Here is an 18448-nt window from a genome sequence, read left to right on the forward strand (position 1 = left end):
CTGCTCTATCAGACACTGCGTTAGCTGCACTTCCATTCATAGATGACTCAGAGTCTCTGTCTAAATCAACTTCTGGTGGGGGGGTAGCTGGGGAATGCAGGCCTGAGACTGCCAAATACCAGGCCGAGCCGCATGATTCCTGTCAGTCAGAGCGTAATGAGGCTTCGATCCCCTCTGACAGCGTCACTTTTGTTTCATTTGTGCCTAATATGTTCTCTGCTAAAGCTAATGGCTCTGTCAAACCAATCACAGAAAAGTTTATTCAGACTCTTGGCGTTAACCTAGTGCCAGCCGTCCCATCAGAAGTAAGTGTAACTGCTGTATCTGTAAGCACAGACTCTGATCAGGTTACAAGTCCACCACATGACTTCAAAATGGACGTGAATGAGTCTTCTTTACCCAGTTGTGCCGACTTAATGGAGGTCCAGGAACCTAGCCATGAACTGATTAACCATGTTTCCTTGAACGGTTCAGTTATACACGCAGCTCATGTGGTCGAACTAGCCCCTTTGGTGACTGAAACTCTGTCACAGGTGAAGACTGGCACAGGAAAACAACGTGACGTTTCCTTAGAGGAAATGAACTGTACTGAGAGCCTTGGGGGTCCAACTTTCGAACAGGGGTTTTTCTTAACAGTTAACTCGCTTGCTAGGGATGGCGAGACTTCCGCTAGAGCTGATGCTGGGACCGTTACGGACTCTGGGCAATATTACGGGGTAGATGCTGCCTGTGTGACCAAGATTAGTCTATGTGATCCTGGTGAGGGTGAGGCAGCCAATCTGAGTTTGTGTTTTTCTGCCTCTGAGTGTAAAGAACCAAAGACTGGGAATAAAGACTCTGACTTTGTGTGTGGGAAGGAAACTGACTCGTGTGATGTTACATTAAACTTCCCAGAGAGTCAGCGGCATCTTTCTTCTGCCAGGGTAACGGCTCAGTCCCCTGTTCAGCTCTCTGTTTTGCCAGGGGTCTCCATCGCTGCTCATCCTGCACCTGTGGCTGGATGCCTGGGTGTGCCGCCTCGGCACCTCACAGCACCCCCGCTGCTTCGTGCCTCGCCAGCTGGAGGGCCCGAGGAGCCCGTTCAGCTTCCTTCCACGTCAGCTGTACAGGCTGGGAAGCAGCCTGCTAGGAATGGCGTGAGCTTTCTCTCCGCCTCAGACTGCCTTCTGCTTCAGCCGTCTCTTCCGGCCGGAGGGCCCGAGGAGCCTGTACAGCCTCAAGCCGCGTCAGCCGGAGGGCCCGAGGAGCCCGTTCAGCCTCACGCCATGTCGGCTGGAGGGCCCAAGGAGCCCGTTCAGCCTCACGCCATGTCGGCTGGAGGGCCCGAGGAGCCCGTTCAGCCTCACCCCATGTCGGCTGGAGGGCCCGAGGAGCCTGTACAGCCTCAAGCCACGTCAGCCGGAGGGCCCGAGGATCCCATCCGGCCTCACGCCACGTCGGCTGGAGGGCCCGAGGATCCCATCCGGCCTCACGCCACGTCGGCTGGAGGGCCCGAGGAGCCCGTCCAGCAACCTTCCTTGTCAGCTGGGGGTTCAGGAGAACCGCACCAGCCTCATGCCTCGTCAGCTGGAGGGCCCGAGCCGCCCGTCCAGCACCATGCCACGTCAGCTGGAGGGCCCGAGCCGCCCGTCCAGCTATCTTCTGCTTCTGCTACGCCTGTTCCGGCCTCTGCTTCTGCCTGTGCTTCACCTGGTCCTGCTTCGCCTGGTCCAGCTTCAGCTCCTGCTTCGCCGTCGCCTGGTCCAGCCTCTGCCTCAGCTCCTGCTTCGCCGCCACCTGGTCCGGCTCCGTCGCCTGTGGCTGCCACGCCACCGCCTGGTCCGGCTCCGTCGCCTGTGGCTGCCACGCCACCGCCTGGTCCGGCTCCGTCGCCTGTGGCTGCCACACCACCGTCTGGTCCTGCCTCGTCTGGTCCTGCCTCGACTGGTCCTGTGCCCACCGGGCCTCGGCCAGTGCGCCTGACACTGGAGAGCCACCGCTGCCTTCCGCGCGGTCGGCCCCCTGAGCTGCTCCGCCGTCCCCTTCGCCACCGCCGTTGCCACCCACACGGCTGGCCTCCTGACCGGCTCTGTCACCTGTGGCGCCCGTCTGGTCGGCCCCCCGACCGTATGTCCCTTGAACTCTTGTGCCCGCGGGCTCCGGGTCGGCCTCCCGAACCGCACCGCCACTGCCTCTCACATGGACGGCCTCCTGATGGGAGGTGGCGTGGCCTGTTGGTTTGCCAACCCCCGGGTCGGCCGCCTGAACTCATAAACTGTGGGCTGGTGTGTTGCCGCCCTCCGGGCCGACCCCCTGAACTATGTCTGGACTATTGTCACGTGCTCCAGTGTTTTCTGTTGCCTTTTTTTTTTTTTTTTTTTTCTCTTGTTCTGGTCCCTCCGTCCTGGTCCCCCACCGCCCGCCCGGGCTCGGTGGTCTGTTTCTTTTGGTTTGGGCTGTCTGGAGCCAGCCCTTGGTGGGGGGGGTGGTGTCATGGTCCTGGGTCGTGTGACCCAGTGTGTTATGCTTAACCTATTTTGATGTTTATTGTTTGCTTAGGTTCTTTAAGGTAGTCCAGTCCTTTTTGTAATTATGTCACCTCCCCCTGTACTACGTCTCCCCGGTTCATGTCTCATGTTTCCTGTTTTACTTTGAAGGCCTGCATTCACTGTCTGTGTATTCAGCTCACTCCTCCTGTCCTGTCGTTAGGTTCATGTGTGTCAGCTGTGCTCCCATGTGTGGCCACTTCCCCTGATCATCCCTCATGTGTATTTAGTCTCTGTGTTTCTTACAGTCTGTGTCGCGTCGTCTGTGTTCCCACCCTCCGTGTTTCCATGCCTGGTCTGTTGTCTTCCAAGCCATAGCCTCACCATAGTTTGTTCCCAGTTTAGGTTTTTGTTTAGCCACGCCATCCCTGCTGTATTTGCACACCTTGTTTTCAGCCATATTAAAGGCTCGCCTTCTGTTAAAGCTCACTCCCGTCTGTTCACTTGTGTACGCACCTGGGTCCATTACACGCATTCTCCACTCGGTCCGTCACAGCGGACCGTGACAGACCGGGGCACCCAGGAACGTTCCTCTGGCCCGTAGCCCTCCCAGTTCACCAGGCCGAGAGTCTGTTATCTTTGTACACACACACACAGACGTAAACTTGTATAAATAAAGAACGCAGACAGTGATACAGCGCGAGTCTGGAGTACGAGTGCTCTATGACCGTCCTTGCAAGTAAAAGACAACTGCAGTGTTTGTGTTTTCTAACTCGGGTGTCTCAGCTGAAGAACTGCGGGGTGATTTTTAGAAATCCCCTGTCAAGAGGCGACGAGAAAAAAAGAAACACGGGTGAAGTTTACCTTCAAATTGCTGGGATAGTATCGCTCCTGCCCCCGTGTCTGATGTGTCCACTTCTTTTCTTTTTTTTTGCCTGTCCCGTTTGGCTCTTTTGCCGTCAGAATTATTGTCTAAAGGCAAAGAAAGATGCCTAACGGATTTACTTTACCAAATTGACCATCCCAGCCTTGCCATAATGGTCCATTTGATTCACCTTTTATTGTTTATTTTATTTTCACTTGCTGAATACGGGACGGACTTGACTGGGGGAAAGAAGGGGAGAAAGAAAGAGGGAAAGAGAAACAGCTGAGAAGAGGGACGGGGGAGAAGGGCAAAAAACAAAAACCAACAGAACGGGCAGAAAAAAAAAATGCATCTATCGATCACCTGGATCACCTGTTGAGAAAGAAAAAAGAAAACAAGCAGAAGAGAACAAGAGTAATAGAATAAACAACAATGATATATGGGAATATGACAGTAAATACTAAATATTAAACATTATTGTGCAGCACATAAGATCAACAGAACACAGTGTGCTTTGAGGTAGGAGCCAAAAAGGGTGTAGTTTGTGGGTGTGATCACCCGTGTGTACACCTGTGAGCATGGACGCGCTTGTTTTTAAAAGGTTCCTTCATGTAATGATCTGCTAGAGGGTGTGGGGGGGCCACAGCCCCGTCCTCCAGGGCATGAAGTAGGTATGGAGGAGATCAAAACTCCAGACATCCAGAGGCCCCCAGAACACAAGAGACCAAGGAAGACCAACAGAGGGGCAGCCGCGCCACTGTCCCAGAAAGAGCTGAGGAGAGTCCCAGATGAGGGCTCACTCAGCAGCCGCGGAGCAGAAGCCAGGGGGAGTTGCAGTGACGCGCCCGTGAGCTCCTCCGGCAGCCAGCTGTGCCTGAGTGACCGAGCCCCAGGCCGAGAGGCCGAGGGCACCCCACCTCCGAAGTGGCCCGAGCGAGCCCCAGGCTCCAGGCCCCGATAAGCGGCCGCCAAGGAGTGAGCTGGTGTGTACCTGGACGCCCATCCCCGGACACAAAGAACCACCAACGCACCGATGTCTGAGGGAGTCCGCCACTGGCAGGGGAAGTGGTGGGGGGAGATAGACCTCCAAACCTTGGAGGGCCTGAGATGTCCCCAGAGAGGTGGCGTCTGATACCCAACCTGACATATAGACACAGACATACAGGCACACACAGACACAAACATCCATTCCCACCCTCATGCTCTCATATGCACTTACTCCTAGGGATGGGTACCAGTGTCCGGTGCCATGATGGCACCGGTTCTGACATAAACGGTAGTAACCAGACCGAAAAGCAGCGCACATTTCGGTGCTTTATTTCGGTGCTTTTTTTTCCTGAGCTGTGATACACTTCTAGCCAATCATTTTAGTTTCCGAGGATAGTAGGCGGGGCCAGGTACGTACGTTCTTTTAGAGCAGAGCTACAGATTAAAAATGTCCAAGGCGAAGCGGTCAGAAGTCTGGCTGTACTTCACAGCAAAATATGCAAACTCAGCAGCCTGCAACAAGTGCTTTAAGCTGATACTGTGATACTGTCAAAGGAGGTAACACCTCGAATCTGATGAAACACCTGGCGACGCATAGCTTTTTTTTTAAAAGCCGAGAAATGCGCCGTATTTGATAGCTTGCTGCGAGACCTCACACCGAGCGCATCTACTGCGGGTGGGTTGCCTGTTATCAGACCCGGAGTTAGCAATATCCCCCAAAAACACGAAGAGGAGAGTCCTGGCCCCTAGCCCTGCCAGTGTAGCAGAAATGATGACGGATGATGATGCAGCAGCAGCCGTTCTTCTCTGCGTGAGTAGTTTGATGTTGTTCGTGTGTGATTCACGTTGAGTAGGCTAACCACGTTATTACATTAGTGCAGGTAAGGTGAACTAGCAAACATCATCATAGTTACATGCGGCTGTCTTCTTGTTTGATGGCAGATACTCCCTTCACCCTGGCCAAAAAGGCTAAAATGACCAAAGAAAAAGAGGGAAACAGCTAAACATGAGAGGTTTTTGGATAAAGTTTGTGTTTTTTCCATTGATTTAAGCACTGCTTCCAGCCAAGAGTGATACCATATATGCCCCATAGCTGCAGAAAAGGCTAACATTGTTATCTTTTTACAAGAAAACAGCTGAACATGAGAGGTTTTTGGACCAATTTTGTGTTCTCCATTCTTTAAGCACCAGTTTGAGCACCGTTTAAGCACCGGCACCGTTTCAAAAGTACCGGTTTGGCACCGGTATCGGATAAAACCTAAACGATACCCATCCCTACTTACTCCACACTCAACCAACGTGGAGACAGACATAAAGAGACGCTGTACACACGATCACACTCCCCAAGCGTACTCTACGAACCGGGTCTAGGTACCCTTGCCCCTGGAGGGGGGAACTGCACCCAGACCCAGGTGGTGTTACCCTTTTCCCTGCGGTGGGGAGAGGCAGACCGCCCCGACTCCGCAGCAGCAGGGAGGCCCCACACTCCAGACCGCAGTCGGACGGCCAACTCTTCCTCCTAGCCCCCCCGCTCCAGCAGGCCGCAGAGAACGGGGGTGAGAGAAGACTCCAAACCTCCCTCCACCCGCTCATTGTAGTGTTGATGCATGTGTGTTCTAAGGTGCATTTAAAACCACCGTGGTGGATGTGTCCACTTCCACCACGAATTGCTGCTTGAGGTTAGGCTGACGGAGGATGGGAGCTGTGGCAAACTTCTCCTTCAACAGGGAAAAGGCCTCCTGCGCAGGCGAGTCCCACTGAAAAGGAACCTTTGGAGAGGTCAGTTTGGTGAGGAACACAGTTTGTCCCGTACTTCAGCTAGAATGGAAAAAGACACAAAGCTGGATTTATTCTGTGTGTTTACGCTGCACAGCTGCCTCTTCTTCTCTCATTCTCTCCCCCTCTCTCTCCTGTTGCTACTTAAATCATGAAACTGATTAATGATCAGCTGATCAGCTTTTCTGACACAAGTTCCGTCTCTCTTGTTTGTTTATCGCCCACTTTGTGCCAGAAACAGGAACCCAATTTGCAATTGCAAATGATGGAAATAGGGAACCTAGTGTCCCAGTGCTAAGAATCACTGCTGCTTTTGTGATGCAAATGTAGAGAAACTGGCAACTTGTTGATAGAAGCTTGCTGCTGCATTTGTGTCAGGGATAAAGAGAGAACCTGGCATCTCGGTGCCAGAATGGTTTACTACTGCTTTTTGTTTTTTGGGTTTTTTTCTTTTATACTGACGGCCAAAGAACCTGCCATCCCACTGCTAGTGGGATTTGTTGCTGCTTTTGCAGTGATGAACGGAGAGAAACTGGCAACTTGATTGAAGAAGCATGCTGCTGCATTTTGTGAATGACAAATATAGAAGAACCTGGCATCCCAATGCTAGAAGGATTTGCTGCTGCTGTTGTGATGATAAATGCAGAGAAACTGGCAACTGATTGACAGGAAGCTTGCTGCTGCATGGTGTACTTGTGACCCAGTCGGGTCCGGATGGTGATAAAGGGCAGCTCCCCTCCATCTGACGTCCCCATGCCAAAGTCTTCCTCCAGCTCCTACAGGAAGTCCTTCTTATTGTCTACAGAGAAGCTTGGTGCTGCATTGCACATGGGGAATGAAGGAAAACCTGGCAAACCAGTGCCTTTTATCATATAAAGGGAAGCTGAACACTGTGCCAAAGCATGGTGCATTTTGATACAGAGGGATGGAGAACTGGCAACTCTGTGCCTTTTTTTTCCCTCTTCTCTCTTCTTCCCCAGTCTATGCTGAGAAACTGGCAACCCGATGGTAGAAAAGCTTGGTGCTGCTTTTGCAAATGAGGGTTAAAGGAAAACCTGGCAACCCAGTGCCATTTATATTTTAATTTTTTTCCCCTTGCAGAGAAACTGGCCGTTCGGTGGTAGGAAGCTTGTTGCTGCGTTGGTGAATGACGGATAGGGAAGACGACAGACGAGAGGGCAATTGTAAGTGAATGGAAATACTCCTGAGAGATAAGCTGTGTTAAAGATATTTGCTGACCCTGTTTGCACGTAAACGAGAATGAACAGCTTGCAGAACTGGGGGAACTTATATAGATGAGAACCGGAGGGAGCGTGTTTGGAGGCGTGGTCTTGCTCCTGAAATTCCGATACATAATCTCCAATTGTTCAGAGGGAATTGGCTGAAATGCTGAAAATGGGAGCGATAAATGAGTCACACAGCACCTGGTGTAGCCCCATATTTCTTGTAGTGAATAAAGATGGGTCTATATGGTTCTGTGTCGAATATCGCAAGGTGAATGCCCGGTTTTTCACAACACTGGATTTAACCACGGGCCACTGGCAGATTCCGTTATCTGCAGAGTCCAAGGAAAAAATGATCTTCTCCACTCCGTATGGTTTGTACCAGTTCGTTACACTTCCATTCGGAGCCTTCCACCTTTAAGCGTCTCATGGACTGGGTGCTGCTGCTGCAAGTTGCATATGCCACCAACCACTTGGATGATGTTATCATCTATAGTGACACTTGGGTGGATCATGTGCAGCAGGTGGCCATGGTCCTGGAGTTCCAGAGTTAGGCGGGGCTCATGGCCAACCCGAAGAAGTGTGCGGTTGGATGGAGGGAGGTACAGTATCAGGAGTACCACTTGGGGCGGGTAGGTGCGTGATCACATCCTGCACACATCCAAGACCAAAAAGGAAGTGAGATGGTTCCTGGGATTGGCGGGTTACTATCTCACCTGGAAGGGTGCTCCAGATCTGGTCCAGTGGACGGGGCCGTGCCAGGCGGCATTTATGCAGGTAAAGAAATCTCTCTGTAGGGAGCTGCTGCTCCACACTCCTAACTTTTCCCTCCCTTTTGTCCTGCAGACTGACACCTCGAACAGAGGGCTCTACATCAGCCAGAAGTTGACAGAAAGTGAGCAGAGATACAGCACCGTAGAGAAGGAGTGCCTGGCGATCTGGTGGGCGATCGACCCCCTTCGTTATTACCTCATGGAACACTCATTCACCCTCTGCTCTTACCATGCTCCACTACAGTGTCTCCACCGCATGAATAATGCCAACGCCCGGATCACCCAGTGGTATCTGGCCTTGCAACCATTTACGTTCAAGGTGGTCCATAGACTGGGGGCGCAGATGGCTGTGCCAGAATTCGTCTCCCACTTGCGACTGGGGGAGAAGATTCGGCCGGGGGGCTCCTCGGTCTCAGTCGGGCAGTCGGGGTGTGTAGCGGAGGGGCATATCTGCAGGGGAGGTGTGGTGCAGTGAGCTCAAGGGGCAGTGTCAGGGAGCTTGGCGGAACAGGTATGCGGGATGTAATTAAACAGCTCTCTCTCTCTCCATTGGGATATAATATAGTGAAGCCATAGCCCAGAACGGAGAGGCATGTCGGAGAGCAGCCGACAAGCTGCATGCGTGGGTGCCAAACCAGAGAACAAGAACTGTCAGCAGTGTGTTCAGTCTCAATAAAAAGAGCAGTAAACATCGACAGTGCGTCCACTTGGGCCCTTTTTTTCACAATTACTTTTCTGGTGTACTTTTCTGATTTTGAGGAAAAGAGTAAGTGCTAACATTTGTGAGTGAGTGAGTGAATAGATATGTCATGGTCCGGAGTCTGTGACTCTGTGTTTATGTTTTAGTTTGTTATTATTCTGTGGTTTTGTTTATTCTGGGTTTTTGTACTCTCCTTTTTCACGTTTCATGTTCCTGTGTTCTGTGTCGCCCAGTCTGTGTTAAGTTTGTGTGTTGTGTCATTACGTGTATGTGTTTCCTGTTTTACTTTGAAGGTCTCTGTCTGAAGTCAGTGCGTTCTGTTTACGCTTCCCCTGCCTCGTCAGCTGTGATGTCTCCCAGGTGTGTTTCCCTCCTGTTTCCCATCCCCTGATTGCTGGTGTGTGTATTTATAGTGTGTGTTCCCTCGTCCTTGTTGCTGGTTCATCTGTGTTGTTCCCCTCCATCTTCCTGTGCATTCTCCCCGCATCGCTGTTTCATGTCTCAAGGTTTCAGGTTTGTGTTTGCTTAGCTTTTCCCAGTTTAGGTTACTCTTAGGTTTTGGTTTTCGTCCACCTCGTTCCTGTTTGTTTCACCTTTATGTTAATAAAGCTCACTCACTTCCGTAGCAGTCTGCATCATGGGTCCTTAATAACTCACACACGACCCGTGACAACATATGAGTGAAGCGTAAGTGCTAACATTTGCATTTTGCATCGAGGCACATGAATCTAGAGCTCTTTGCATACCACTTCATCATGTGGAAAAATCCAAGGTTTGACAGGTCTGCCTTGCGTAGCTACAGGTTGCATTAACATTTTTCATAGAAGGGATTTAACTAATTAGAGCTGGAAAAAACTTGCAGTTCCTGATAAATTAGAGGATGGTGTCAGCACAACATAATTAGACAAAGCAGGTGCTATGGCAAAGCTTCATGTTCAAAAACAGAGTAATTATTGGACAAAAAACACTGCAAATTGGGGACAATTTTGGCATGCACAAGCAATTGATTGACTATAGAGTTCATTCATGGGGTTAAGCTCATGCAGTAATCCCAGCTGATGGTTCAGCCTGTACCTTCTGCCAATCTTTTTGGCAAATGCCATGTGGGGGATGCTACTGGAAGCTCTGTATTCACTTTGCAAGCTCATCTTCAATCCAAATGTTCATGTTATTCATAAGTTAAACCAGAGGTTCCCAAATTGTGGAGCCTGCCCCCTAGGCGCAGGGCCATTGCGGGGGGGGGGGGCGGTATGAAAGGAAAAAAAAAAGGAACGCTTGGACACTGCTAGCATCATGGACAGGTTTTTGACAGGGCTCTCACACAAACGCACAGCAGGAGCTGAAGCATCGCTAAATATGTTTCCAAACCAACTTCCAAGCCAAAGACTAGAAGATATGGTGAAGCATATCTTCCCTTTGGCTTCACTTGCACAAGTGCCGAGGTAGGTCTCCCTGCAGAATTGAAGATTTTTCTTGTAAAACAAAGGGGGGCCTAGCAAAAAAAGTTTGGGAACCACTGAGTTAAACGATGGAATATCCAGTATTATGGATGCCTACTCTGTTCTGTGATGGTGATGTGGTATGCTTGTGTCAAATTAAATGTCTTTAATATCTATATATACCATATATAAATGGTAAATGGATTGATGTGGACTCTTCTATAGCGCTTTTCTACCCGGAAAACTCAAAGCGCAGTACTCTGGTATTCCACAGACTGGCTGTGTGAAACACGGATTTCAGTCAATCACTCAGTAAATCACACACAATCCTGATCTCAACTCCTTATGTGTCACACCTGCTCACAGAATCAGTTTCTTCTATTCTAATCTTGCCACCACCATGGGCAGGACCAAAGAGCTGTCCATGGAGAACAGAGACGAGACTGTAGACCTGCACAAGGCTGGAATGGGCTACAAGACCATCAGCAAGAAGCTTGGTGAGAAGGTGACAACTGCTTGTGCGATTATTTGGAAATATAAAATAAGTATCAGTCTGGAGATGCAGGATCTTACAATTCAGCCAGAGTTTAAGGGTGTTCTATGATTCAGAAGGCTGGTAGTTCAATTCCTGACTTCTCCATTTTGCTTGTTGAAGGGTTCTTGAGTAAGATGCTGAATCACAAATTGCCTTCAATGCAGCTATTGGAGTGTGCAATATTTAGAAAGTACTGAAAGGCATAAAATCAAATTCAAGTAGAGTAAAAAAGCACTGTATAAGTAGTAATCTTCATTTGTCAAGTGTCTGACATACAAAATAATGTTTGGACCATTTACGTTAGATAGTCCAAACGTTAAATGGCCAGCTTCTCTCTGGATCTACTATCTGTACTGATGTTCACATAGTAGATCCAGATAGTAGCTCAGATAGTATATATGTTGAAGCCTCCACACTCAGCTCTGCAGCTGTGTTGCTGTCTTCACTCGCCTCAGGGCTCTTGTCCTCTGTGTTGGACTCGAGTCTGTTTCTGTGAGCCTGATCCAGCTGTTCTTGGAGCTCGAGAATGGCTTTTCCTACATTTTCTCTGCAGCACTTTCACTGCAGGTGAAGCTAATCATTCTGGGTTTTATATTTGGCAACTTTGTGATTTGCAGCTACCATTTTGTGGTGACTTGTTTGCTGCACGTGCTGATAGTCCTCCAGTTGGAATCTCAGTGCAGCGATCTCATCTCTCGTGTTAGATGGAGGTATTCCATCATTTGATATAAAGTGGGGATTGGGTTGATGTTGGCAAGGCCCTGCATATTCTGTATATTTTTACCCTTTGGTTTGGTAGCACCCAGTGAAGTCCCGTCATGTGGTGCCCGGTTTTTCCCTCAAAGGTTTGGGTTTTGCTGCATCCCTCTTTTCTTAGGCTGGACAGCGGTAATACTGAGAGCACACTATGCTCCTGTTTATACCCTCTGACCCTCTGAGGATGATGTCGTCGCTCAGTTCCCTTTGATCCTTAAACGGCAAATGTAATGTTAAATAATAAACTGCATGTAGGATGTGATGTATGTCATCCATTTAGCAGAGAATCTTGTTTTCTTTCATAATAGAATTCTAACAAACCTAAAAAAAAAATGTTTTATTTTGTAGGACATGTGGAAGTCCAACTCTACCAGAGAACTTCAAATTAAAATTCATAAAAATGTATTTAAAACATTTATATAAAAAATTGTTAGACCGCTGTGTCAACTACAGGCAAATTGTCTTACATGAAGTTAACATTGTTTTCCTCTGTGGTAGACAATGGGAATCCATGTAAATGTATTACACTTCTTCAATCTTTCTTATTTGAGTGAGCTCAATAAACATTTCTGGGCACTTGAATAACAGCCCTTTGTTTACATCTCATGGTTTGGTGCCTGTCCTGATTTTGAAAAGGCAGTTTTGTGATTGGTGACCGATGTTGTACCTAAATCATTTGATTCAAGTTATCACTCGCTAACACTGACAAACAAGGAAGGGCTGATGGTTATCTTTGCCTAATATTCACATTTGTTTAATGATCTGAAACATTTAAGTATGAAAAACATACAAAAATAGGAAACCAGGAAAAGAGCAAACACCTTTTCACACCACAGTAGCAGTCTTCTAAAATGGTTTAAAAAATCCTCTTCACCCTATCGCTATGGCTGATCTCTGCCACCCTACAGAGAAAACGTATTTATTTCAGCTGCTTCATTCTTCCAGACTTTACCAAAAGCTCATAACCTTAGACAATGGTTGAACTGGAGGTTGGTTTGATTGATCAAAACAATCCAGTCCAGTGCCGATACCATACGAGTCAGCTAGTCCATCACACCCTCCCTGGTGAATTATGTCTCAAGAGAATTGAGAGTCACTACAAAAAAGGATTTTTTCACATCAGTGTTTCCTGCTAACATCACTAGCACAGAAATACAATCTGGAGCTACCGTACAAAAAGGTGTATTGATTCACACATAAGCACACATAGTGCTCATTATGCATTTCCACATTTTGCTGACATTTACCATAGGCAGGGTGGCAATCTGTGGCAGAGAGACAGCCTATCAGAGGCTGAGTCTGCGTGGCGCATACATCACAGGAAAAACCCCTCCCAAAACACTGACAGGTCCAGTAATTGCATTCAGTGGATCATAAAATTGCAGGAATTGCATCATTCTTCCCTGATGATGGTGGGGGAGGCGAGGGGGTGAGGTTAGGCCAGGGTTTTAATGCACAGCGCGTTCCAGTGCAGTTTCAGTTAATTAAAAACCAAGAGGCGCTTTGTGCATAGCAATGGATCACCTCCACACTGGCCTTCTCTGAAGCCCAAAGGGGTATTTACTTTTTTGCATGATATTTTCACCTCTAACCCATCGATACCAGCTCCATTAATTGCCTGTGCTTTCATCTATATAAATACAGTGGTCACATATGGGTGTTTTCAGTGGCCAGTCATTTAGTGTGTCCTTGCAGACATAGCAGCTGTGTATGTTTAGCATGCAAAGGGCAAGTTACCCTGACCCAGAAACCAATCACAAAACCTCTCATTAAGAGCAAAAACCCCACCAAAAAATCACAGCTTAGAATCTTTGTTTGCTTATTTATTATATAAAGGTGCATTGAATTGATACTGAACCCTGATGCAATCATGAGAACATTGATGTTAGATAAAAGTATTTGTATACAGAAGACAGTGTTTAGATGAATGAGGCATGTTGTATAGAGCGCTTTAAGTGCTCAGGTAGAGAAGCGCTGTATAAGAACCAGTCTGTTTACCATTTATCCTCTTCTGCTTATGTCTAAACTACAAAAAGCACAAATCCTTTTATCGGTCATAAAGCATCAGGTCTCTTTAAACACAGATGCACTTCTGAGATGATAAAGGCCAAGACTATATTCTGTATTTGCTTCCTCATAACCAACAAGCTCTGTGTGCTGTATACTAAACCGTTATCCCATCAGATGCCATTATTGTTTCCTTTTTCACAAACAATTAGCTGAAGGTTAATGACAATTTGAGAAAAAACGCTGCCGCCCACCTTCATTGATATTCCTTATAATGAGCCTCCACTGGCTCTCGCATTGTTGAGGTCAGGGGATGATGGTGGCCGCACCATGAATTTTTCACCTCTCATTCCCATAGCAACCCAGCAGAATCTTGCATGGAAATCATTTCAGGGCCAATTTTAGCCAGCTGTAATAGCCTGTGCTTGTACAAAAAATAGGTGAGAAAACTGAGGGGTAGGTGTAATTGCAGATGAGAGGTCTGGACAGCGAAGTTGTAGTTTGAATGTCACTGGTTTCAGTTTGTCCAATAAATCCAGAAATATGCATAAGATTAAATCAAAAAATAATTAGAAGCCTGATTTGTCCCATTTCTTATAGAAGTTGGAACAGGTTACTCATTTGAGTGTGATTTTTAATGTGCAGCAGGAGTGTGTGCTCAGTGTGAGCTGTCAGGTTTCATTAGTTCTGCCTATTTTAGAGCTGCTTATATTTCGTGATACAGCAAGAGGAGGGCATGAATAGTGGTAAAGAGACTGCCACCTTAAACAGAAGCTACAGACGATATTCAGAAGTTTTTAAACTTTTGATTTGATGGGCAACATACATGTTTGGGTAGGCAGAGCTCAGGTTTGTGTGGCCTGTAGATTTAATGTGCTGAGCAGGCACATAATAGCATTTACTATAAATGTACTATGGATGCTATGTACTATGAATTAAAACATGCAGGATGCTCATAGCCTAAAACAATACCTTCAAGCTTGACAATGGCATGCTCTATCAATGCATGATTCACATCTCAGAACAAAATCCACATTAGATTAGGATTAAGATTCTTTATTTGTCCTTGTAGAATCAGACCACAAAATTGTGTTTGGTGACTCTCTTGGGGGAGGCCCCGGGGCAGATCCAGGACATATTGGAAAGATTATATCTCTCGGCTGGCCTGGGAACACCTTGGAGTTCCCCTGGACAAGCTGGAGGAGGTGGCTGTGGAGAGGAAGGTCTGGGCTTCTCTGCTTAGGCTGCTGCCCCCGCGACCTGGCCCCAGATAAGTGGAAGAAGATGGATGGATGGATGCACTTTCTTTCAACCAATGATAAGTGATAGAAATAGATTTAAAATAAAGACAAAAGCACAGGAGCAATAAAAGGAACTTTAAAATAACAGTTTAAAAAAGCTATAAAAAAAACAGGAATCCATACAAACATTTCCTTCATTGTTATGACAGCAAGTAAAATGCAGACGTTATTGTCTGTTTCGGTTATTTACATGAGTGCAAAGATTTCAATACTGTTCACTGCTCATCCTCCAATGGCTCCTTGTCTCTCGTGAACACAGACCAGTGGTGACCAACCATGCTCAGTGACGGGATAACACAGAGTTCACGAGTAGGCATCCTACCATTGTTCACCGATCACTTATGGAAAAATTCTTTGTGAAAACTTCTGGAAAACTCTGGCCGGACTAACTTTTCTCTCTCCCTCCTCAGAGCATGTCCTCCTTAGGACCTGTACTGTCCCCAGATGTCCCCTCGCTGCCACAATCCTTTATTTGCCACAATACTCAAATAAAGACAGTTTAAGACTATTCCACTCTCCTGATGCTCTGGCTTGGGTTTAGCGCTGGAGTCCACTTGCCTCCGAGCCGGCTGGACATAACAGCCATATCTTTTAAAACGTTCTTTTCATGGTTTCCACGGTGATACCTCCCAGTTTTCTCTAAATGTGTGCTTCTGACAGGAAATAAAGTCGATATTGAAATACATCCTTACAATGATACAATGATTCTTTGGTGATCATAACAATTTGTCCATCAACATGGAAAAATAGACAGCTTTATTATGACTATATGTAAGAAAAAAATATAAAAAACAATAGATGAAAAAATCCTCAATAAATCCCCCCACATTAGGTTTCCCTGATCATTTGAACAGACCTTTATTTTCTCATTTTATGTACAGCATGCACAGTGTGTGGAACAAAGTGAGAATGATTAATGATTATCTGAAGCGTGTTATCCTTTGGGATGTTCTGTAACTATGTGTAGTTGAGTTTAACAGGCGATAGCTGTTAGGAAAGGTCAGAAAAAAAGCTCCCTCCAACTTTCAGTATTGAGCTGTTCTTCTGTCTGCTTGAGCAATCAGGCGTGTGTCGTGCTTCAGTAAATACAAGGCTGCTGTCACAACACAGACAGTATCAAGTGTGGAAAGCAAGGACTCATCCTTCATGCATTACACATAAAAGTGGGTGACAAATGTGCTCGGCAACATTTAGAGATATCTGTTTGGAATATGAGTTTAGTCACATTAATAACCTTTAGCCTCCTTTATGACAGTTAAATTAAATTTCCATGTGCAGTTCTAACTCAGTCAAGTTCAGACATCACAGAGCTAGAGTACTAAAAGGTTCACGTCTTTCTGTTTGCCTTTCTGCAAGTCAAAAGTGGTTCAGTCCTCGGAAGGATAAATCTTTTAATGAATATATTAATAAATTACTATACCAGCACTTGGTGCACTTTCTTATTGTTGTGTTTCTGCCTGGGATTTTTTTTCTAACAGCTTTTCTCTGAAGCAGCTGAAACTTTCAAAAGAGGCATCCACTGTTATATGTACAGGTAAGCTAAAGCTCTGATGGGGGAATGACATTGAACTTAGTGATGTGATGACTGGAACCAGGATGTTGGGTTTCAGAGAGGGGCTCCATGGATTGGATCTGGTCCTGGTTTTTTTGTGTTTCTCAACCTATAAATGAACAGTTTCTTTAGTGTGGCAGCAAACATTTTGGTACATCAAGTCTGTGGGCTTTTCTTGTTTGTGCTGTTGTTGATCAGGTAACCAGCCAGAGAGAGGACTGAAGGTATATGATACACCTAAGAGCTGATTTAAAGAAACAGTGAAAGTATATGTTTGGTTTTTTTCATCTTTGAGCATTCTTTCACTGTTCTCCCTCTGCTATCGACCCCTGCTATATATTTGGTATATTCTATATATACACACACACTTGTCAACCAGTCAGCATTCGACAGGCGTTTACATCATGCGTACTACATTTGCGGGATCACAAAACCAGCTCGAGAAAGCTCGTTTCCGTGCTGTTTCCACCTGCTTCCCATCCGCTTGTTATCCTGTGTATTTAAGCATTCCCTCCTCATGTGTGTGCTCAGTCATGTAACTAGTAAATTTTAAATTCTAGGTTTAGACAGCATGTTCTGTTGTTTTGTGTTTAGGTTTCTGAGCTCCAGCAATAAAGCTTTGTGAGTTTAGAATCTGTCTCTGAGTCTGCAGTTTGGGCCCTCTAACTGCCAGCCACACATGGCAGTGGGTCCAAGTATCATGACTTCAGTCAGAATGCGTTTCTTCCTCAGCACCTCTATGAACTCTTCAGATGACCAGCAAATTCAAAGTCAGAACCTTTTTCTGGTGAAGCAGAACTAATCACCCCATCACCATGCCGCCCTAGCACGTGCGATATCACATGCTTTTTGACTGTCCAGCATCTCGTGCAAATAAGCTCATCATGCAACACACAATGATCATATAAAAAAATTTCCATGCTTCCCATTTATTGGTTTTCTAGTCACCCATGAAACGCAGTTACTTTATGCAAATGAAAGGCATTCAATGAGAAATCACAAAAAGGCCACTCCCTGTCAAAAAGAAAAGCAGGTCAAGCACAACCACAAATCTCACTGTAATGTTTGTGCAATTGTATAATCAGACTATTGTCACGGTCCTGTGTTTTGTGTTGTTTATTATTAATAGTCTTTGCTTTTGTCTTATTTAGAATCTCTAGTCTTTGGTTTCAGTGTTTTTTACAGTGCTTAGTCTTTTGATTTTGTCTCCATTTGTTCCATGTTTGCGCTGTCTCCCCTTGTCCAGTCCGTGTCTCTGTGTTAGTTTCCTGTTTTACTTTGACAGTCGGTGTCCTATGTTCCTCATTACCCTCTGTGTGTGTGTGTGTGTGTATATATATATAGTGTGTGTTTCCCTCTGTCCCTCGTTGTCTGCTTGTCATCCCCGGTGTTTCATCTGTGTAACTCTGCTTGTCTTCACGTTTCCTCTGTCGATGTTTCCACGTCTCAGGTTCCTCATTCCCTGTTTCAGGTTTTTGTAATGTTTTCTACGCTCCTCGTGTTCTTTAGTTTAGTTTCTCCTAGTCTAGGTTTTGTTAGTGTTTTCAGTTCCCCCGTCGTTGTTGCTTTGTAGTGTTTTTGTTCTGCCTAATAAATAAACACTCGTTTAACCTCCGCCTACACCTCCGTTTGTCTGCACTTGGGTCTACGCTCTCTCATCTCCACATGGTTTGCCTCTCAAACCGTGACAACTATAGGACAAAAGAGGCTCACCCTTTAAGTATTCTTTGCTGGGAAGTAATGTATCAAGACTGGACCGCGATATGCAAAGCTAACTTATGGTCTGTGACTGAGAGGTTCCATTTATACACCACTTCACATAAACAGTAACTTAAAAAATATCTGTTTATTGTAACATCTACATAAATGCCATGATCAGTGGTGTTATTAATTTCAAATATCCATCTATCCATCTTCATCCACTTTATCCGAGGCAGGGTGCAGCAGCCTAAGCAGAGAGGCCCAGACCTCCCTCTCCCCAGCCACCTCCTCCAGCTTATCCGGGGGAATACCAAGGTGTTCCCAGGCCAGCCGAGAGTTATAATCTCTCCAGCGTGTCCTGGGTCTGC

The 18448-nt window shown here is 46.6% G+C and overlaps 1 long non-coding RNA gene across 1 annotated transcript; it reads left to right on the top strand.

Moving 5' to 3' along the window:
* The first annotated feature begins 8900 nt into the window (after positions 1-8900).
* On the top strand, positions 8901-12128 carry LOC120745592. Its single transcript, XR_005698670.1, has 3 exons — positions 8901-9476; positions 10595-10725; positions 11868-12128. It is a non-coding gene; the product is annotated as an uncharacterized LOC120745592 (long non-coding RNA).
* Positions 12129-18448: the final 6320 nt, after the last annotated feature.

Source organism: Simochromis diagramma, unplaced genomic scaffold, assembly GCF_900408965.1.
Source record: "Simochromis diagramma unplaced genomic scaffold, fSimDia1.1 OVJJ01000131.1, whole genome shotgun sequence".
NCBI lineage: Eukaryota > Metazoa > Chordata > Actinopteri > Cichliformes > Cichlidae > Simochromis > Simochromis diagramma.